General features: G+C 41.3%; 1 protein-coding gene across 1 annotated transcript in view; it reads left to right on the top strand.

Annotated features, from left to right (window-relative positions):
• The first annotated feature begins 394 nt into the window (after positions 1 to 394).
• Positions 395 to 22,728, top strand: part of RTN4IP1 (reticulon 4 interacting protein 1) — a 106,584-nt gene continuing 84,250 nt past the window's right edge. The window contains exon 1 of the mRNA XM_061207696.1: positions 395 to 597. The gene's annotated coding sequence lies outside the window, so the exon portion shown is untranslated. The remainder of the gene's footprint in view (positions 598 to 22,728) is intronic.

Below are 22,728 nucleotides of genomic sequence, written 5' to 3' on the forward strand. Positions count from 1 at the left end.
GCTGTTTGCAACTCACCAAATTGATTTTATCAATCTCTAAAGGGTTGCAATTTGAAAAATACCAAATTCAATCTAAACTTAAGCATGTTAAAAGCCTTAGACCTCTTCCTCCAAAGAATTCCATGCTAATTATCTCCTGGGGTAGAATGGGCAGGATAGGCCTTAGGGCTGGGTTTTTCCTTCAGGAAAAGTAGTACCAAATACCTTCTTCGGGCAATACAAGATCTTGACCAGGCCCTGCTTTTGGAAAAGAACAGGGAAAACTGTGGTTAAAACTGTTATTAAAATGAGGCTTTCAAATTTTAAGTGTGATTCTGTCGTCTAAGCTATAAACAATTCACAGCTGTTCTCGAGATTTGTTCTAATTGAGATCACAGGTGAGAACCCAGATAAGGGGATGATTCGGATTCGGACTACGGCGACGGGAGTCTCCCGGGCAGTCTTACCTGAAGACACTCTTTCCTCCCTTCACCTCATAATTCGTGTCTGAATGCCACTTCCTGGACCCCGAGCCAGGCTCAGCCTCTGAGGGAGAGAGGACCTAACCAAACTGACCTAACTCCGGACCCCAAAAGGCCTCCTGGTGCCTCGAGAAAGGTAAGAAAGATTAGTGATTTTAAAAGATTCTGTTCATACCTTTCTAGCATATCAGAAAGGCCTGGACCCCCAGGGTGCGGTTCCCCAGGTCAGACAGCGCCTTCTCCCAACCCTTTGGTGCACAAAGGGCACGTCCAACAAAAGTTTTTTTAACTACCAATTGAATGTGATATTTTGCAAAGCACTGTGGTTTTTCAAGCTTTACCTTCGAGGGGTCTAGAAAATATTTGTGTTCTCATTTTTCCTTTTCCACTCTCTTCTGTTCTCGATTCGTTTGATTTCCTTCTGAGCATTTTGGCTGCAGCGTTCCCCATGATTGTCCCTTGGAGTAATATCTGGACTCTAAAATACAATCTTCTTGTTTGGAAAATTAAAAAGAAAAATAGAAGTGTAGGTACTGGGGCCTGAGGAGCAGCGGGAGAGAAATGGGGTGGTGTCGGGGGCTAAGGAGAAGCAGTAGCCCAGTTAGAATGGCAAAATCCACTGTAATTTCAAGACTGAAAAAAAGTGGATTTTACCGTGCTAAATCAATTTAACTGTTCAAATGATTATTGTTCTCCTGGTGTTTATAAAAACATGTGAAATGAATGGAGACAGATTCACAGAGACTTGAAGAGTTTTCGCAAACCATGAGTATACCCACAAGGTCTGCTGTAGTTTTGCCCAGTGTTGTGAATCTCATCAATTCTATTGTCTGCAGGAATGAGACAGTAAAGCCTGGTGGTCAAGGGGCGGGGGAGGTGTCTCTGCACTGATTCACTGTGTAACCTTGGGCAAGTCACTTGACCTTGCCAAGCCTCAGTTTCCTCCTTTTTAAGTGGGCATTACTCACAATTGTACCCACCATTTAGGATTGTTGTCAGGATTTAATGAAGTAATGTACGGAAAGCACTTACTACAAAGGCTGTCATATGGTGAATGCTGAATAAATTTTGTTATGAAACGCTACATGAATAAAGCTATTGCAAGTAAACCAAGATTTAGTTTTTGGCAGAGTTTCATTGAAAGCCATCTGAGAGAAGGCCGGCAAGGGGAAAAGTCCTTGTAGGCCTTTTGCTTCGTATATAAGCACAGCAGATTTCAACCAGGAGCCATTTGCCCTTCAAGAGACATTTTCTGTCTGAGATACTTTTGGTTTGTCATACTGGTGGGGGTGGGGAGAGCTACTGGCATCTGGTGGGTAGAGACTGGGGATGCTGCTCAACATCCTACATCGCACAGGACAGCCCCCATGACAAAGAATTATCTGGCCCCAAATGCCAATCATGTGAGGTTAAAAAAAAAATTGACCTAGAACTGTCCCGTTAACATCTCAGGTCTAGGGGTTATACTTTCCTTTATGGCTCCGCCCCAAAAAAAGTTGTAAATGAAATCTCAAGAGAATAAAATTCTCAATTCCCTAAGGGCCAAACCCCACTGGCAAAGAAGAGATGTAGCAAAATTAGGAAATGCAGATTTTAGTATCACCAGAGATAGAACCCTGGTATTTATCCACAGCTGTTTCAGGCTTTCAATGTTGAGGTGAATTGGTGGAATCACAGAGGCCTATGGAGGTAGGTTAGACCAATGAAAGCATGGGCTCACTTTGAAGAATTTAGTTTGGTGGGAAGAGAAATTTGTGATGTTAACTTGGGGCCTGAGATTAAAGCACAGATATGCTGAATCTAAGGGGAATATCTTGGTTGATAATTCCTCAGGCCTACTTAAAAATAAATATAAATCAGGGTAGATCCTTTCAGGAAGACTTGTTTTGATTCAAACAAATTTACGGCTGGCCCTTCATGTCTGTGGGTTCTGCATTCGAGAATTCAGCCAACTGGGGATTGAAAATATTCGGTAAAAATATGTTGAATAGAAGTGGTGAGAGTGGGCATCCTTGTTTTTTTCCTGAATTTAAGCAAGAAGGCTTTCAGCTTTTCACTGTTGAGTATTATGTTTCATGTGGGTTGTCGTAAATGGCTTTTATTATGTTGAGATATGTTCCCTCTATACCCACTTTGGTGAGAGTTTTTATTATGACTGGATGTTGAATTTTATCAGATGCTTTTTCTGTGTCTATTAAGATGATTGTGTGTTTTTTGTCTTTTCTTTTGTTAACGTGGTGTATCACGTTGATTGATTTGCTTATGTTGAACCATCCTTGTGACCCTGGAATGAATCTAACTTGATCATAGTGTATGATCCGTTTTATGTATTGTTGGATTCAGTTTGCTAATATTTTGTTGAGGATTTTGCATCCATATTCATCAGAGATATTGGCCTGTAATTTTCTTTTTTTGTAGTGTCTTTGGTTTTGGTACCAGGGTGACGGTGGCCTCATAGAATGAACTTGGGAGTGTTCCCTCCTCTTCAATCTTTTGGAATAGTTTGAGAAGGATTGGTACAAGGTTTTCTTTGTATGTTTAGTAGAATTCCCCAGTGAAGCCTTCTGGTCCTGGACTTTTATTTGCAGGGAGGTGGGTTTTTTTTTGTTTTTTTTTTTTAAAGCTATTTTAATTTTTTATTTATTTATTTATTTTATTTATTTATGGCTGTGTTGGGTCTTCATTTCTGTGCGAGGGCTTTCTCTAGTTGCGGCAAGTGGGGGCCACTCTTCATCACGGTGCACGGGCCTCTCACTATCGCGGCCTCTCTTGTTGCGGAGCACAGCCTCCAGACGCGCAGGCTCAGTAGTTGTGGCTCATGGGCCTAGTTGCTCCGCAGCATGCGGGATCTTCCCTGACCAGGGCTCGAACCCATGTCCCCTGCATTGGCAGGCAGACCCTCAACCACTGCGCCACCAGGGAAGCCCAGGGAGGTGGTTTTTATTTATTTATTTATTTATTTAGATTCTTTTCACTTCTAGTGATCAGTCCATTCAAATGATCTGTTTCTTCTTGACTCAATTTTGGCAGGCTGTATATTTCTAGAAACTTGTCCATTCTACATTGTTCAATTTGTTGCTTATACAACTCATAATCAAAAAAAGCAAACAGGGGACTTCCCTAGTGGTGCAGTGGTTAAGAATCTGCCTGCCAATGCAGGGGACACGGGTTTGATCCCTGGTCCGGAAAGATCCCACATGCCATGGAGCAACTAAGCCTGTGTGCCACAACTGCAGAGCCTGTGCTCTAGAGCCCACGAGCAACAACTACTGAGCCCATGTGCCACAACTACTGAAGCCTGCATGCCTAGAGCCTGTGCTCTACAACAAGAGAAGCCACTGCAATGAGAAGCACGTGCACCACAACGAGGTGTGGCCCCCACTTGCCACAATTAGAGAGAGCCTGTGCACAGCAACGAAGACCCAGTGCAGCCAAAAATAAATAAATAAAATAAAATAAAAAAGAAAAATGTTAAAAAAAAAAAAAAAAAAGCAAACAACCCAATCCAAAAATGGGCAGAAGATCTAAATAGACATTTCTCCAAAGAAGACATACAGATGCCCAACATGAAAAGATGCTTGACATTGCTAATTTTTAGAGAAATGCAAATCAAAACCACAATGAGGTATCACCTCATACTGGTCAGAATGGCTATAATCAAAACGTCTACAAATAATAAATGTTGGAGAGGGTGTGGAGAAATGGGAACCCTTGTACACTGTTGGTGGGAATGTAAATTGGTGCAGCCACTATGGAAAACAGTCTGGAGGTTCCTTAAAAAACTAAAAATAGAGCTACCATATGATCCTGGGCATATATCTGGAAAAGACAAACTCTAATTTGAAAAGATACATGCACCCCAATGTTCATAGCAGCACTATTTACAGTAGCCAAGACATGGAGAAAACCCAAGTGCCTATCAATAGATGATTAGTTTAAGAAGATGTGGTCCATATATACAATGAAATATTACTCAGCCATAAAAAAGAATGAAATATTGCTGTAACATGGATGGACCTATAGATTATCACACTAAGTGAAGTAAGTCAGACAAAGACAAATATCCTATAATATCACTTATGTGGAATCTAAAAAATAATACAAATGAATCTAATCTATATACAAAATGGAAACAAACTCACAGACATAGAAAACAAACTTATGGTCACTAAAGGGGAAAGGGAGATGGAGGAGGGATAAATTAGGAGTATGGGATTAACAAATATAAACTACTATACATAAAATAGATAAGCAACAAGGATTTACTGTATAGCACTGGGAAATATATTTAATATCTTATAATAACCTATAATGGAAAATAATCTGGAAAAGAATTATACATATAACTGAACCACTTTGCTGTACACCTGATACTAAGACAATATTGTAAATCAACTATACTTCAATTGAAAAAATATTCGAGGAAAAAATTCCAGAACGTTCCAAAAAGTAAAACTTGAATTTGTCGTGCTCCAGCAACTATTAACATAACATTTACATTGTATTTATATAACATTTACATTGTATTAGGTATTGTAAGTAACCTAAAGATGAATTAAAGTATATGAGAATATGTACATAGGTTATATGCAAATACTATTTTATATAAGGGACTTGAGCATCTACAGGATTTTGGTATCTGCAGGGGTCCATGGATACCAAGGAACAACTGCACTAAGTTGTGTGTGATTCTCGCAGATTTGCACAAATCAGATCCAAAGACTTTCTAGATTGCTGTTGACAATAGCCCCAAAGAGGGAGCTGTATCTTTATGTCTAGACAACCTCCTACCCTCTTCAACTTGAGATCAAAACATAAGACGAAGCAGAGAAACAGCTGAGAAATGATCTGACGCTGTGCGTTGTCACTGACTGTCAGGGTGTGAGCCTTATCCCTGGTCATCTCACGAGAAGCAGGTTAATGGACAGTGGGCTGTTCTGTCTTTGGGAGATGCAAACCTGTGTACATCAGAGTCCATCCTTGCTCTTGCCTAGCAGAGAGATGACCAGGCAGCAGCATTCTAGGGTGCAGGTTGGCAGGCCTAGCAGCCCTTCAGGCCATAGCCTCGTTGGCCTTTGCCTGAGTTGCATAAAGGCCAATCTCAGGACTAGCAGAAAGGAGGGTCAAGGATGGCAAGCCTGACAGGGAAAGGAGAGTCAAACAAAACCTACCAAATGGTACATGACCTTCCCATGTTAAACTTGGAATGTCAGTGCACCACTTCAACTACCGTTATAGCTTATTCCTTTTTCCGAAATCCTCCTGAGATGTTTCTTGCATTTAAACTTCTGTTGGAGCTTAACCAAACTCTCCAATGGCGATTTAAGGTTGAGAACATTTCAAAAGGATACAAAAATTGAATAAGCTTCTTGGTTTGGCAGGGGGTGATGGCAACATCAGGGGCACACTGACCTTGCCACTTTATGAGCAGAAGGCAGGAGTGAGCTTTCAAAATAATGTTCCAGAATATACACAGGAAGTGAATAAAGATTACCCTGTTGTCCCATTTGAATGCTATGTCACTGTGAACAGTGCCCAAAAGTTGGATTATATGGTCACCTTTGTTACAAGAATGGGACTTTGAGTGATTTTCATAACATTGATAGAAGTGGGTTCAATAAAATATTTCAAAGCTAGGATGTCCTCAGAGCACTGAAATTTTTGGTCATAGAAGGAAACATCTGCAAGCAGATGACTTTATGACAAGCATTATATTTTGAAGAGCTCCCTAACTGACCATGATATGATAGCGACCTCTATGGAACACTAAGCTCTGGAAAGGCTCTAATGGAACCTGGAAGTCTGTTTGGTCAGAAAAAAGTTTCCTTGATGCTTACAAGGGTGAAAAAGCACCATGGAATAATGCATGGTGGTAAAAAGAGCACTGGACCAAGAACCCAAAGACGGGCCAGCTTCTTACGTACTGCCCTTGCGATCTCAGATATTCTCCGGCCATAGGGTTCAGCCCCATCAGTAAAATGAAGATGGATGCTGGCATCAGCTGTGTACTCTACTGGGCTGCAAACATTTGAGAAAGCTTCATGAATCGTTGACTAAACAATGGGTGTCTTATGTTCTTGTCAAAAGGTAATGAGAGTTAGAATCAAATTGTATCCTATTAAGGAAATATGTTTATAACCAAATTATTTCCTAAGAACTTTGTGTTTCCTGGCATGGTCTTTCATTTCTCTCCTAATATAAAATTTGTCAGGAAACCTACGTTTCTCTGAGTAGAAAATTGCATAGCCAGTAAATATATTTTAAAATGTCTTATTTTACGGTCATCTAGATGTGGTCTTCTGGAGAGGGTCTTAGCCAGAGAGCTTTTTATTACAGGAGACAGAAACACATCCAAGTTAGTTCAAAAAAGAGAGAGCTTGTTACAAAAACAAAAGCAAAACAACAGCAGACCATCTCACATGCATTCCGGTCAAAGTAGAACTATTCCTCGTGCAACTGGGTTTGGGAAACCTCCCAAATCAAAGTGGTGCTTTTCTGTTTCTCGACGGCTTCATGGCTCGTTTTTCTCTTCTATATATCACAAACCCACACACTACAAATGTGGCCCAGCCAATACCCTCAAGTCTATATGACCTGTTGTTTTGAAGGGTAGGAATAGAATCTGAGGGTTTGTTTAGATGTAAGGTAGTTCTATCACCTATGCTGATTCAAAGGTTCAAACTAGGAGGTAGCAGAACCACCTTCCACCCCCTCCAGGTGTCCCCAGAGGCCGTCATCTTTTGGGAATTTGAATAATTGCCAACTCCAGGCCAAATGCACTGAACTCATCTTTTAAACTGGCATGCATGCAGGTGGAGCTCAGCATTGACGAGGGCTGGGGGTTGGGCCTCTAAGTTCATTCCCTTGGTCACTCTTTTTATCACTCACCGTTAGCATTTTTTCCTCTATTTCTCTGTTTCCCGAAGCAGTAAAACCCGTAATTTTCTGTGGGCTGCTTATTTTCCATGTGGGTAGATCTGGAAATTTTCCCAAAGAACCAGCTTTTGGTTTGGTTGATCCTGGGTGTTGTTTGGGGATCTGCTTTCTGCCCCCATGGCTGGGGTGGGGTGGGATTGATAGAGGGAGCGTCCAGGTTGGTGGAGGGAGACGGTGACGGTTCTCAGTCTGGTTGCTTGGCTGCGGCTTGGCCGGCGCTGCTCTCCTGCTCCAGAAATGGCGAGCTCCGGCCTTCCTTCTACACGCCCGCCTCTTCCCCAGAGGGCTGGTGGAGCCCTGCGAACAGCAAGGCGTTCCCACCACAGAGAAGGTGTCAGCATTCGTGCTGGGGGGTGGGAGTTGCCCTGAGGTTACAGCTGGGAGAAGGTCAAGGCCTCTTCCATTCACCAAGGCCGCCTCTTCCTTTGCCCCGACTCCCCATCTGCCATCGTCTCTGCCTCTTCACTCTGACTCTGCCACTTAGCTCTCTGGAAGTGAGACCCTCTCCCCCACTTTCTTCATTCTGAGCTCTAAACGTCTCTGTGGTGCCTTCAGAATGGGAGTTTTTTTTTTTTAATGCACACAACTTCATTTTAGAGGAGCACTTGTCTCAGGGTTCATTAATTAAGACATCACACTTGGGACTTCCCTGGTGGTCCAGTGGGTAAGACTCCGAGCTCCCGATGCAGGGAGCCCAGGTTCGATCCCTGGTTGGGGAACTAGATCCCACATGTATGCCGCAACCAAAAGATCCTGCATGCCGCAGCGAAGATCCCATGTGCTGCAACTAAGACCCGGCACAGCCAAAATGAATAATAAATTAATATTTTAAAAAAAGAAAAGAAAAAAGGCATCATAAAAAAAAAAGACATCCCACTTAACTAGAACGTTAACTCATTCTTGGCCGTGTATGTCCTCAGCGCCTGGCTCAGGACTGGAGCGCAAGCCGTAGTGGCTGAATGGTTCACGGCTAACACCCTGAAGGGAATCGCATCCCTGCTTGAGATTTGGTACTTTGTTTCCTAAGTTTGTCCCTTCAGCCTCTTCTCCCATCACAGACCTTATCAAGAGAAAACAAGAGATGAGTTTCTTAGAAATAGCTTCTGTCAACAGGCAGTCTCCCTCCCGCCCCCTCCTCTGTCCAAAGTGGTGAGGCTGTAAACAGCTTTCATCAGAAAACTGGCACGTGGAAAATAGAAAACCAATTAGGGAACTGCCAAATGACCCAGGAAAGTGTTATCAGGGAGCCAGGAGGGAGAACACACACATCGGACAAGAACCTGTAAGATGTAACCTTTCGGAAGACAGCGCTGATTGTAAATAGTCAGGTTCTAAGTTTAATCATTCACTAGCTACACAACTCCTTTAGATATATCTTCTTGTGCTTTATAAGACTGCTGGAATTTATCAAGGGGAAAGTCTACATAGTTCCTCAGGAAAACATTTTGTGTGATACTCTTTTACCTTGTATATTAACCTGCTCAGGCCGCCATAACAAAATATCATGACTGGGTGGCTCAAACAACAGAAATGCATTTTCTCACAGCTCTGGAGGCCAGAAATCTGAGGTCAAGGTTTCTGCAGGGTTGGATCCTTCTGTGGTGTCTCTCCTTGGCTTGCAGATGGTTGCCCTCTTGCTGTGTCCTCACATGGTGGATCCTCTGTGCTTGTGCCCCAGTATCTCTTTTTATAAGGATATAGGTTATGTTGGATTAGGGCCCACCCATATGACCTCGTTTAACCTTAATTAAATGGTCCTATCTCCAAATACAGTCACATTCTAAGGTACTAGGGGTTAAGACTTCAACCTATAAATTTTTTTTTTTAACATATGAATTTTGAGGGGGACACAATTCAGTTTATAACACCTTGTTTGGAATTCCCTGGTGGTCCGGTGGTTAGGACTTGGCACTTTCACTGCTGGGGCCCAGGTTCAATCCCTGGTCGGGGAACTAAGATCCTATAAGCCGCATGGCGCAGCCAAAACAAACAAACAAAAAACACCTTGTCTGCTTGTGGAGGTGAAGAGTAGCAAAATGTGTCACCCCCAAATATACCACTTTGTCATAAGGATGATTTTGAGATAAAGGCACTTGGAAAACAGCACATGCAAGAAAGGTGTGCTGACCTCACCTTTCTTCCTAAAAGCAGGAGATAAAACTCCCACATGAACGATGCCCTCCCCCCTACCAGGAGGAAAGAAACGTTCTTATCAGCAGAGATGGGAAGTTGAGGCTAAGAGGAATCTGTACAAACAGACCTTGTTAGGATAACCTTCATCTTCCTTTAGCCTCCACAGACATTTTAGTTACTTTTCCACAGTGACTACTTTTTGTTCAACCTAGTATATAAGCACTCAGGCCTAACTGCATTTTGGGTCTTCATTTTCCTGGGAAGGCTCCTATGTGCATGTAAAAATATTAAATAGAACTTGCTTTCCTCCTGTTAATCTGTCTTCTATCAACTTAATCCTCAGGCCCAGCTGGAGGCTGTAAGAGGGTGGAGAAAAAGTTTTGCCTCTCTGCAGAGGCTTGCTGAATTCTTTGTTTGTTTGTTTATTTATGGCTGCATTGGGTCTTCAATGCTGTGCACGGGCTTTCTCAGGGTCTACTCTTCGTTGCGGTGTGTGGGTTTCTCATTGCGGTGGCTTCTCTTGTTGCCAAGCGTGGGCTCTAGGCACACGGGCTTCAGTAGTTGTGGCACATGGGCTCAGTAGTTGTGGCGCACGGGCTTATTTGCTCCGCGGCATGTGGGATCTTCCCAGACCAGGGCTCGAACCCGAACCCGTGTCCCCTGCATTGGCAGGCAGATTCTTAACCACTGCTCCACCAGGGAAGTCCCAGCTGAATACTTTGTGTTGGGTGAAAAACAACACCCTTCCCCCCACCCCGCCCCACCCTGTTTCTGACGATTCCTAGGATTACTGAAACAGAAATGGGTTGTAAACAGGGGAGGGGATGGTACAGGGGACATCCAAGAGGGGATGTGTGAATATGGACACCATTCCAGGGTCCCTGGCCTTATCTCTGCTTTGCCTTTATCTCCCTTGAGATCATGGATTCTTCCCTTGCTCTGTTTGTTAGAGCAAAAGAAATTAGACTTCAGAGTCATTTGATGGGAGTGGAGGAGGTGCAGGAAAACAATTACTGGATCATTAATAATATTTTCAGAAGTTCTGTAGGTTTACCTCTGTGGAAACCCTGTGGGAGGTTGCGTAACAGTATTTTCATTGAGTGTAGGGCAAGGAATTGGCTTATAGCTACAGTTTCTCTGCAAGTCTCAGGAGGGGTAGCATTTCTAGCCTTTTGTCTTGAAGTGCTTTGTGTGGCATTAGAAACCGAAGCCACGCATGAAGGAGAGTCTAGAGCAAGCTGTCATGCGATGCTGCCAACTTGCTGTGTCACAACTTGCTGCCTTGACCCTGCTGCCTAGGAGTTCCCTCCCAGGCTGACCTCCAGCAGAAAGGCCGCCCTTACTGACACGCAGAAACCGCCTGACAGGCTTCACTCCTCAGTGCCATGGAGTAGAATTCAATGAACTATCTATGTCTCAGGTGGGAGGGACTGGAAGGGTTGACTTTGGCATAGATGTGGAAGATTGATTTTTGGTATTGCTGTGGTTATGAGAGCGCTATATTTCACTTCCAGGTCACAGCTAGGCTTTCTCGTTTCTCAAAAGGAAGAAATTCCCTGATAGTTTAAAAACCGATCAAATCTTAGGCAACCAATATACTTTTTTTGAAATGCAGTTGTTTATTTTTTTCTTATAAGAATGGAAAAGGGCATCAGAGAAAAATATGTATGTTTTTGCCTTTATCTTTATGTCAAGAACTGCTAAAATAATTTAGCTTCAGAATCATTTTATCTATAAAAAAACTATGATGACTGAGTCTTACATTTTCTTTCTAGGCCACACAAATACCTTTCTTTTCAAATTATAGTAAATGGAATTACACAATTGAAGCAATTATTTAGTAATGAATATACAAATTTAATCAAGATTTACTTATTGAGGTATTTCTCTTGTGTTTTTGAGAACCATGGAGGTTTTTCATGGAAAAAGACACATCCAGAAATGTTGGAGGAATATGTGTATGATTTTCAACCAAAGACTTAACTCTTATAAAGGGCAGTTTTGATTAATATACATATATTAATATATATGTATATTAATATATATACATATAGATACACACAAACTTGACTGAAAGTAAGAAAAAACTTACGGTTAGGAAAAATATTTTTAAAGAATAAATTTATAAACCGCTCCTTAAAGCTTCATTTTAACCTATATTTCATATGTTTGTTTCCACAAAACCTTCCAAGCTTACCTTGCAGAGGTATGCAAAATTCATTCTTGTTACTACAGTGTTTGATTCTTTTACTTAATTTGATTTTTTTCCTTCATAGGAATGAACTGATTTTCCAAAGCCCACTGGAAAAGTAACAATGATAAAATGATGTGTTTTTTAAAGCTGTTTTCTAGTCTACAGCAGTTTCTAATCATACTCTACAAGAACAATTTTGATTCCATATAAATAAATAAAGGAGTTTATTAATGTGTCAAGGACTTCATGCAAGTGTTACACCTTTAAATGAGAGTCCAGAATAAAAGACCAAAACATACCAATATGCCACAAAGTTCCCACTGACACATGGAGCTTTTAGGGGTCATCCCTGTGTAGAGTCTCCATTCTGTATTCCTAGACTTAGTTCCTCAAAAACTTCTTTGTTGCCGGCTTCCTGGGCTCCTGTCTTAAGATTCAGAGTAAATGCAGCAAGTCCTATGTGATCTAGTTTCGGTTTAAGCAAACTCCGCTGACCAGAACAACTGATGGGAAATGTCGGTAACTCTTGGAAAAGCATGCTAAGTTTAAATGATGATGCATGGAGCGGCAGGGTGTATGTAATGTCCTTCATAAAAATTCTGGTCAGCCCCTGTGAAGATTAAAAAGTATTTTATACATTTCAAGAGATAATGTAGAGTTTTTGCTCTCTGTAGCTTTTATTTATTCATTTTTTATTTAAAAAAAAATGACAGCTTGGGACTTCCCTGGTGGCGCAGTGGTTAAGAATCTGCCTGCCAATGCGGGGGACATGGGATCGAGCCCTGGTCCGGGAAGGTCCCACATGCTGCAGAGTAACTAAGCCCGTGCGCCACAACTACTGAGCCTGTGCTCTAGAGCCTGCAAGCCACAACTACTGAAGCCCGTGCGCCTAGAGCCTGTGCTCTGCAACAAAGAGAAGCCACCGCAATGAGAAGCCCGCGCACCACAATGAAGAGTAGCCCCCGCTCGCCGTAACTAGAGAAAGCCCACGTGCAGCAACGAAGACCCAACACAGCCAAAAATAAATAAATAAATTTATTTAAAAAAAAAAAAAAAAAGACAGCTTTCCTTCAGAACAACTGTATGGAATGTTCCATAAGACCCAAAGTCCATTTCTTACTGATTCCACATGCATCCTGTTTCACTCTTTGGTTCACACATTCTTCCTAACACTAACCATTCATCTAAGCCAGCATTTGAGACAGGAATTGAAATATTTTCAACAAATCCAAATTCAAATTCCACCATATGAGTTTTGGTCAAATGTGCCAGTTAAACAATTATGTTTACTAGGACTAACTCTTAAATGTCAGTAAAGGATTTTTAAAAGGCATAAATGTACAAAACCTGAGAGTGGAAGAAAAAATGAGGTGGCATCCAAAAACTAGAAGCTAGAAGAAATATTTGCACTGAATGATTTAGGTCAGAGTTTCTCAACAGGGTATTGTTGACATTTGGGGCCAGCTAATTGTTTATTGTAAAAAGCTGTTCTGGGCATTGTAGGATGTTTGGCAGCCTCCCTAGCTTCAACCCACTAGATGCTGGTAGCATCTCCTCCCCAATTGTGACAACCAAAAATATCTCCAGTATTGTCAAATGTCTCCTGAGTGCAAAGTTGTCCCTGGTTGATAACCATTGATTTAGGGAATTAGAAAAAACCAAAAGTATCTCTAAGGGAGAGTCCAGAAGCAGGTTTGCTCTCACCAGAGAATTCCCCAAAGGCTAGGAGCAAGAGGCACCAGGCAGAAAACCCTATCCTCTGGCTGCCAGCAATTCATTCTTTGGAGAGGCTGATTCTGAGAAGGTGAAGTAAAGGTTTCATACTGAATGTGGGTATTATGTAAGAATCTAATAAAGCCAGTGGGATTCTAGCCTCTTGCTCGACTCAGCTCTAAGAACGTAGACATCCACATATGCATTATCCAGGCACGTGACTGGAGGATTCTTATGAGAAACTGACCAAGCCTGGCCAGATCACCCTAAGCCCTACAGTAGAATCTATCAGTCAATAATCTCTCCCTCCTCTCCTTCCCCATAGCTTCTAAACATAGATTTTCAGTGCCCCATTCTCATGAAACAGACAGCTGAGGGAGGCCAGGTATTTTAAGAAAACCTCCAGTATGAAAGAGAAAAAAAGAAACAGGAAGAAAGAAGGAACTTGGAGAAAACAGAAATATTATAGGGAGCAGTTGAAGATTTCAAAAACATTATAAGTGAAGCTTCTTTTCCCAGATCTTGGTTTCTAAATACCATTCTCCATGGGACTGGGTACACAGAAACATCTTCTTGCGCCAGAAAATAAAGAAATGCTCAAAGAACGATGAGACCATGAAAAACCAAACAGGAGCTATCTTGAATGGGTGTCTCCTGGCCAAAATGGGGACAATTTGAGCATAAAAATAAGAGTATTAAAATAGGAATCCATGAGTCCAGATTGAGATAGACAAATGAGGGAGAAAGGAAAGCCCTTCCTTTCATAGAATATTAGCTAATAATTGTAGAAGGAATATGGAAATAGATAAGCACCATTTGGCAACCCACTCAGTGGTAGCTGATACAGACGAAGTCATCAATGGAGGCTAAGGCTGGTGGGTGGATGTTTGGTGAGGAACAGATATTGGCATACTCTCAGAATATCTTTGCACAAAGTACCAATCAAATACAAAGGGGGAAGTGGTGACTTCACAGTGGAGAAAACTGGCAGATACCAAATGATAGGAAAACAAGGTTAATATCACCAGTAGTGGGATGGGTCCACATTGTTCACCTGATGTGAGGTACCAAGAAAGAGCACAGCATCATTTTTGTAGTATCCTTTCCAAGAGTCTATGGCTCAAGTCCGGTCATGGGGAAGCATTGGACACACCCAGGATGACGATCAACCTATAAAATGAAAGGCTTGTGCTCTTTTTTTTTTTTATAAATTTGTTTATATTTTTGGCTGCATTGGGTCTTCGTTGCTGTGCGTGCGGGCTTTCTCGTTGTGGCGAGTGGGGGCTACTCTTCGTTGCGGTGCATGGGCTTCTCATTGCAGTGTCTTCTCTTGTTGCGGAGCACAGGCTCTAGGCATGCAGTCTTCAGTAGTTGTGGCATGAGGGGTCGGTAGTTATGGCTCGTGGGCTCTAGGGCACAGGCTCAGTAGTTGTGGCACATGGGCTTAGTTGCTCTGCAGCATGTGGGATCTTCCTGGTCCAGGGCTCGAACCCTTGTCCCCTGCATTGGCAGGCGGATTCTTAACCACCGCGCCACCAGGGAAGCCCCTTAAGGCTGTTGATGACTTGAGAGACAGGGAAAAACTGTGGAACTGTTTTAGACTGACACATAAATATGATTCCATATGAGATTCTAGACCTTAAAAGAAAAAGAGGGGCTGTTTGGACAGTTGGTGGAATTTAAATGGGGTCTAGGAAATATACCACATCTGATACAGCCTCTGTAATCAGGGCTACTTCTTGTTTACATTTAAATAGTCCACTGTTACCCTTCAAATTCTGGTTTTGTTTTTTTGTTTTTTGCAGAGGACAGATAGGTCAATTTAAATGGAGACATTATGGGGTCCACACACCACCCCTGCATTCTTTAAGTTTTTAAGAGTGGCACTAATTTCTGCCAGAGTCTCTGTGATGCAATATTGTTTTTTATTTACTATCTTGGCTGTGTGTGTGTGTGTGTGTGTGTATGTGTGTGTGTGTGTGTAAGTGTAAGAGGTTGGCAGTTTCAGCGCTCTCCACTTGGCCGTCTTCACTGTGATAGCTCTTATCCCACAGGCCAAGGAGGCAGAATGGTGCTATGTCAGTTACTGGGAATGTCTATCCCAAGTATACAGTCAGAGACCAGCAAAGTATTACAGATGGGTCTGCAGACCCAATAGATGCACAGTAAGCCACACCTGGGCTAGAGCTCCATTCATTTCCAGGCCACTCATATATTCCCACTAGGGCCAACTACATACTTTGCAGGGCCCAGCACAAGCTGAACATGCAGGGCCCCTTGTTCGAAAGTTATTAAGAATTTCAAAAGGGCAATATCGGAGCATTAAACCAAGAGCTAAACCACACTTAGAACCTCACAGGTCACACACACATCCATGACACTGGCCCCCACTCTAACAGGGTTCCATGCTGATGTTTCAGGGCTCTGGGCATTAATGTCAACCTGGACCCTGTGTCCAACAGTCCTTATAGTGTTTGGGTCTTCCACTTCCCCCAGTGTAGAGTTACCCAAGTGAATGTCCATGGATCCCATTGGGGAAGGACTAGGAAATCATTACTATGAACACTTGTTGTGCCTTCCTGGGCACCTGGCCTCTCTTAATTGATGAGTTCTGGGCCCCAAAGCTGGCTCGGTTCTGTAAAATGGGCAAGGCATCCTGACTTTTCATTGGGATGACTGCCTTCATCCTCCATCCTTGATTTCTTTTGTTTGTACAGGTTAAGTAGTACCTTCTTTGGCTACTCATGCGTTTGCTTCTGGGAACACTGCACTTATTTACCATCTCCATAACTCTATGTAGGTCAGGCCTCTTGGCTGCCACTTCAACCCTACCGCTCATTACAATAATTGCATCCACCTGGCTTCTGACGGCTAAGTACCACCACGGGCCTCTATGAGGACGGGGCTGGGGCAAAGGTGGGAGTTGTCCTATCCCTCTCACTGCTGTCAGTGAGCCGAGTTCTGTAAAGACAGCACTTCATCCCTGGTCTGTGGAGGAGAGCTACCACTGAAGTCTTAGAGCCATTGGCACCCCTCTTGCCAGCACATCGCTTATTGCTTTGGTAAATCGTGTATACTCTGGTGCCGCCCCCGAGCACAGTCATCTAGGCCTTATAGAGTACATCCACTCTAACACGCCCACTTCTCTGAGCCTCTTACCCCTTCTTCCACCATCTGACAGGGCAATGCTGGCGTTTAAACCTCACTTGATGTGGATCATTGCTTTTTCCTTACTTCCTGGGGTCATCCTGACAGCATGCTTGCACCATCTCCTGGGGTTCCTGCCAGGGTGTTGAATCCAAAGTAATGTTTGCCTGCTTTGATCCAACACCCTCTGAATCCTGTCCCGTGGATTCTCTCCCGGCCCTGCCAGGACCTGTTTGCTGAGTCCTGCACTCCTCAGCTGAGTTGTGTTGTGACTTAAATCTAGTGATTGGCCTGGTGGCCAGGCTGGGAGGTTGGGGCAGATCTCAGGGGGTCGTGCCGTTTCATAGGTGTGTGGCCTTCAAATTGTCTTCTAGAAGAGGGGAGGACTAGCCCATAATAGGGAGGGATGGACCAGTTCTGCAGGTGCCTCAATCCAGAGGTCTCCATCCTATCCTCAGGCTCCTATTGTTGTTTTAACCAGGGCCCTGACCTTGGCAGAGCAAGCCTGCCTTGTCTGAGAGATTGACTTTTTTGGAGCTCTGCTACCCTTATGATTAAGTCCTGAGCCTGGTCCTCAGCTTTCTCTACATCTTTGCTGCAGGAGAAAAAAGGTTTTTTACATGCTACCAAGGAGGCCTTCTGGCTTTCACATTTTCACACTTTATAAAGTCAATTAATCACTCTTAGTCTGTTATCTTTTTCCAAAGCATGAATTGAGTTTAGCGATAGCCACTTTCACTGTCGTTTTATCAATATTATCATTTTCCCCCTATTGCTCAAATGCCTGATACAATGCATCAGCTAGTGCTTTTGCTACCACCAGTGAATGTTTAACAGTTGCACTTGTTACCTTGTGCTGTCTGCTTCCCCTTCCACCAACACTGGGGCTCTGCCAACCAGACGGCAGATCCAGCTCCAAAATCCCATCTTAGCAACTGCTTTCTCAGACCATTTCTGGCACCCACTGTCACAGGTTCCATTCCTTGGAAGGAGCCTCGGAGACAGAGATTGGCGGGCAGGAGGTTTATTAGGGAGAACTCTTGAGATCAATACCTGTGGGAAGGAAGAAAAGCAAGGAAGCAGGATTGGGCAGATGAAAAATTTGGCCTTGATAAAGGCCTTAGCTGAACCCATAGGGAGCTCTAAAGCTGGGCTGGCCCTTGAGAATTGTCCCAAGTTGCAGTGAGGGCCTTTTACCTCCATGCTGAGCAGTCATTGAATGACAGCCACTCACCATGTCTGGGAAGGGGTCTTGACATCGGTGAGCCGACTCTCAGAAGCTAATTCCAAGGCTGCCGGTGGAGAGGTGTCTGCCAGCAGTGCCTCCAGCTGCTGGGGGATATATTCTGTACTAAGGAGGGAGCTGGGTGGCTCACCACAGCATCCACTGCAGCTTACTTGTAATAATGTAAATGCTAAATTTTTATCTAACCAAAAATTATGCTGTAATTGAGAGAAGAAACGTGTGTGTTTTGTGTGTGTGTATGAGGTTGAGGACTGTAAATTTAAAAACCTCCCTTTACATGATAGGAAGCCAATAGATTAGATCTCAAATTTTGTTTAAAAAATTAAAACAAAAAAATCTGTTATGACAGAGACTCCACAAATGGTGTCATTTATTCAGGTATTCCTCTTTTCCCCTTATTACAAACACTGCTTTGTCTACCCACCAGGATAATGTTATTTCTAAAAAATTTTTCCAGTAATTTTTTAATGATAAAGGCATCTTGTATCTAGTTTTAAAATTTTCCTTTTGCTGGACAGAAAGCTAAACCACAATTCAGTGCTGGACACTTGGCAACCTTAGTGCAGGTGAAGACAAAAAGAATTAAACAAATCTGATATATTTAGAAGGGATTAGTTGCCTCTTTGTTAACAAGGAATGATAATGGGCCACTTATGTGGCCCACTTATATTATCTGAACGTAATACAAATATTCTTTCCCATTAACTAAATAGTATTAAATTGAATGTATATACCATGATTATTTAATCATTAAAGGGCCTTCAGGTTGTTTCCAATCCTTTGCTACTATAAGCAAACCTGTAATAGGGCTTTCTTTTATGTTTACATCTTTGCTACATTTGGAATTTATTTTGGAGTAAGAAGTGAAGTAGGGATACAGTTCTTTTTCTAGAAGTCTAGTCCTAACGTGATTTATTGAATAATTCCTCTTTACCACTGATTTGACATGCCTCCTCTATCACATGCAAAATTTTTATAGGTGGTGGAGTAAGTTTCTAGAATTCCTATTCTGTTTTATTTATTATATAGCAGTCTATTCAAACACTTTAATTATTATAGCCTTGTAATGTGTTTTAATATCTTATAGGACTGTTCCCCTTATTACTATTCTTTTTCAGAATTTTCCTGGCCTTTATTGCTTGTTTAGTTTTTCATAGGGCCTATGGAAAATAATTCCAAATTGGCTCTTTCCCTCCAAATTTCAAGTGACTATTGAGGACTTGGGATATGACTAATGTTACTAATCAACCGAATTTAAAATTTTCTTTCTTATTAAAATTTAAATAGTTACGTGTGGCTAGTGGCTGCTGTGTTGGACAAAGCGGTTCTAACAGATTCTTATTTGTATATAGAAAGATTATTTATTTCTGAATATTAATTTTGTGTCCAGCCACTTTATTCAATTTTTGCATTATTTAGAATAATTTTTCATTTGATTCTCTTGAATTTTCTAAGTATGCAATTAGTATAATCTAAAAGTGATCATTTTATCTCTTTCCTTCCAATTAATATAACTTCTGTTTATTTTATTTTATTATTTTAACATCTTTATTGGAGTATAATTGCTTTACAATGGTGTGTTAGTTTCTGCTACATAACAAAGTGAATCAGCTATACATATATCCCCATATCTCCTCCCTCTTGCGTTTCCCTCCCACTCTCCCTATCCCACCCCTCTAGGTGGTCACAAAGCACTGAGCTGATCTCCCTGTGCTATGTGGCTGCTTCCCACTAGCTAGCTATTTTACATTTGGTAGTGTATATATGTCCATGCCACTCTCTCACTTCATCCCAGCTTACCCTTCCCCCTCCCCATGTCCTCAAGTCCATTCTCTATGTCTGCGTCTTTATTCCTGTCCTGCCCCTAGGTTCTTCATAACCTTTTTTTTTTTTTAGATTCCATATATCTGTGTTAGCATACGGTATTTGTTTTTCTCTTTCTGACTTAACTTCACTCTGTGTGACAGACTCTAGGTCCATCCACCTCACTACAAATAACTCAATTTCGTTTCGTTTTATGGCTGAGTAATATTCCATTGTATATATGTGCCACATCTTCTTTATCCATTCATCTGTCGATGGACATTTAAGTTGCTTCCATGTCCTGGCTATTGTAAATAGTGCTGCAATGAACACCGTGGTACATGTCTCTTTTTGAATTATGGTTTTCTCAGGGTATGTGCCCAGTAGTGGGATTGCTAGGTCATATGGTAGTTCTATTTTTAGTTTTTTAAGGAACCTCCATACTGTTTTCCATAGTGGTTGTATCAATTTACATTCCCACCAACAGTGCAAGAGGGTTCCCTTTTCACCACACCCTTTCCAGCATTTATTCTTTCTAGATTTTTTGATAATGGCCATTCTGACTGGTGTGAGGTGATACCTCATTGTAGTTTTGATTTGCATTTCTCTAATAATTAGTGATGTTGAGCATCTTTTCATGTGCCTCTTGGCCATCTGTATGTCTTCCTTGGTGAAATGTCTATTTAGGTCTTCTGCCCATTTTTTAACTGGATTGTTTTTTTTGATATTGAGCTCCCTGAGCTGTTTGTATATTTTGGAGATTAATCCTTTGTCTGTTGTTTCATTTGCAAATATTTTCTCCCATTCTGAGGGTTGTCTTTTTGTCTTGTTTATGGTTTCCTTTGCTGTGCAAAAGCTTTTAAGTTTAATTAAGTCCCATTTGTTTATTTTTGTTTTTATTTCTATTACTCTAGGAGGTGGGTCAAAAAACATCTTGCTGTGGTTTATGTCAAAGAGTGTTTTTCCTATGTTTTCCTCTAAGAGTTTTATAGTGTCTGGTCTTACATTTAAGTCCTTAATCCATTTGGAGTTTATTTTTGTGTATGGTGTTAGGGAGTGTTCTAATTTCATTCTTTTATATATAGCTGTCCAGTTTTCCCAGCACTGCTTATTGAAGAGGCTGTCTTTTCTCCATTGTATGTTCTTGCCTCCTTTGTTGTAAATTAAGTGCCCATATGTGTGTGGGTTTATCTCTGAGCATTCTATCCTGTACCATTGATCTATATTTCTGTTTTTGTGCCTGTACCATACTGTCTTGATTACTGTAGCATTATGGTATAGTTTGAAGTCTGGGAGCCTGATTCCTCCAACTCCGTTTTTCTTTCTCAAGATTGCTTTGGCTATTCGGGATCTTTTGTGTTTCCATGTGAATTGTAAAATTTTTTGTTCTAATTCTGTGAAGAATGCCATTGGTAGTTTGATAGGGATTGCACTGACTCTGTAGATTGCTTTGGGTAGTATAGTCATTTTCACAATGTTGATTCTTCCAATCCAAGAACATTGTATATCTCTCCATCTGTTGGTATCATCTTTAATTTCTTTCATCAGTGTCTTATAGTTTTCTGCATACAGGTCTTTTGTCTCCTTAGGTAGATTTATTCCTAGGTATTTTATTCTTTTTGTTGCAGTGGTAAATGGGAGTGTTTCCTTAATTTCTCTTTCAGATATTTCATCATTAGTGTATAGGAATGCCAGAGATTTCTGTGCATTAATTTTGTATCCTTCAACCTTACCAAATTCATTGATTAGCTCTAGTAGTTTTCTGGTAGAGTCTTTAGGATTTTCTATGTATAGTATCATGTCATCTGCAAACAGTGACAGTTTTACTTCTTCTTTTCCAATTTGTATTCCTTTTATTTCTTTTTCTTCTCTGACTGCTGTGACTAGGACTTCCAAAACTATGTTGAATAAGAGTGGCGAGAGCGGACATCCTTGTCTTTTTCCTGATCTTAGTGGAAATGCTTTCAGTTTTTCACCATTGAGTATGATGCTTGCTGTGGGTTTGTCATATATGGCCTTTATTATGTTGAGGTAAGTTCCCTCTATGCCCATTTTCTGGAGAGTTTTTATCATAAATGGGTGTTGAATTTTGTCAAAAGTTTTTTCTTCATCTATTGAGATGATCATATGGCTTTTATTCCTTAATTTGTTAATGTGGTGTATCACATTGATTGATTTGCGTATATTGAAGAATCCTTGCATCCCTGGGATAAATCCCACTTGATCATGGTGTATGAGCCTTTTAATGTGCTGTTGGATTCTGTTTGCTAGTATTTTGTTCAGGATTTTTGCATCTATGTTCATCAGTGATATTGGTCTATAATTTTCTTTTTTTGTGATATCTTTTTCTGGTTTTGGTATCAGGGTGATGGTGGCTTTGTAGAATGAATTTGGGAGCGTTTCTCCATCTGCAGTTTTTTGGAAGAGTTTGAGAAGGATAGGTGTTAGCCCTTCTCTAAATGTTTGATAGAATTTGCCTGTGAAGCCATCTGGTCCTGGGCTTTTGTTTGTTGGAAGATTTTTAATCACAGTTTCAATTTCATTACTTGTGATAGGTCTGTTTATATTTTCTAATTCTTCCTGGTTCAGTCTTGGAAAACTGTACCTTTCCAAGAATTTGTCCATTTCTTTGTGGTTGTCCATTTTTTTGGCATATAGTTGTTTGTAGTAGTCTCTTATAATCCTTTGTATTTCTGCATTGTCAGTTGTGATTTCTCCTTTTTCATTTCTAATTTTATTGATTTGCATCCTCTCCTTTTTTTCTTGATGAGTCTGGCTAATGGTTTATCAATTTTGTTTATCTTCTCAAAGAACCAGCTTTTAGTTTTACTGATCTTTGCTATTGTTTGCTTCATTTCTATTTCATTTATTTTTGCTCTGATCTTTATGATTTCTTTCCTTCTACTAACTTTGGGTTTTCTTTGTTCATCTTTCTCTAGTTGTTTTAAGTGTAGGGTTAGATTGTTTATTTGAGGTTTTTCTTGTTTCTTGAGGTGAGATTGTATTGCTATAAACTTCCCTCTTAGAACTGCTTTTGCTGCATCCCATAGGTTTTGGGTTATCGTGTTTTCATTGTCATTTGCTTCTATGTATTT

Source organism: Eubalaena glacialis, chromosome 12 (genome assembly GCF_028564815.1).
Source record: "Eubalaena glacialis isolate mEubGla1 chromosome 12, mEubGla1.1.hap2.+ XY, whole genome shotgun sequence".
NCBI classification, from domain to species: domain Eukaryota; kingdom Metazoa; phylum Chordata; class Mammalia; order Artiodactyla; family Balaenidae; genus Eubalaena; species Eubalaena glacialis.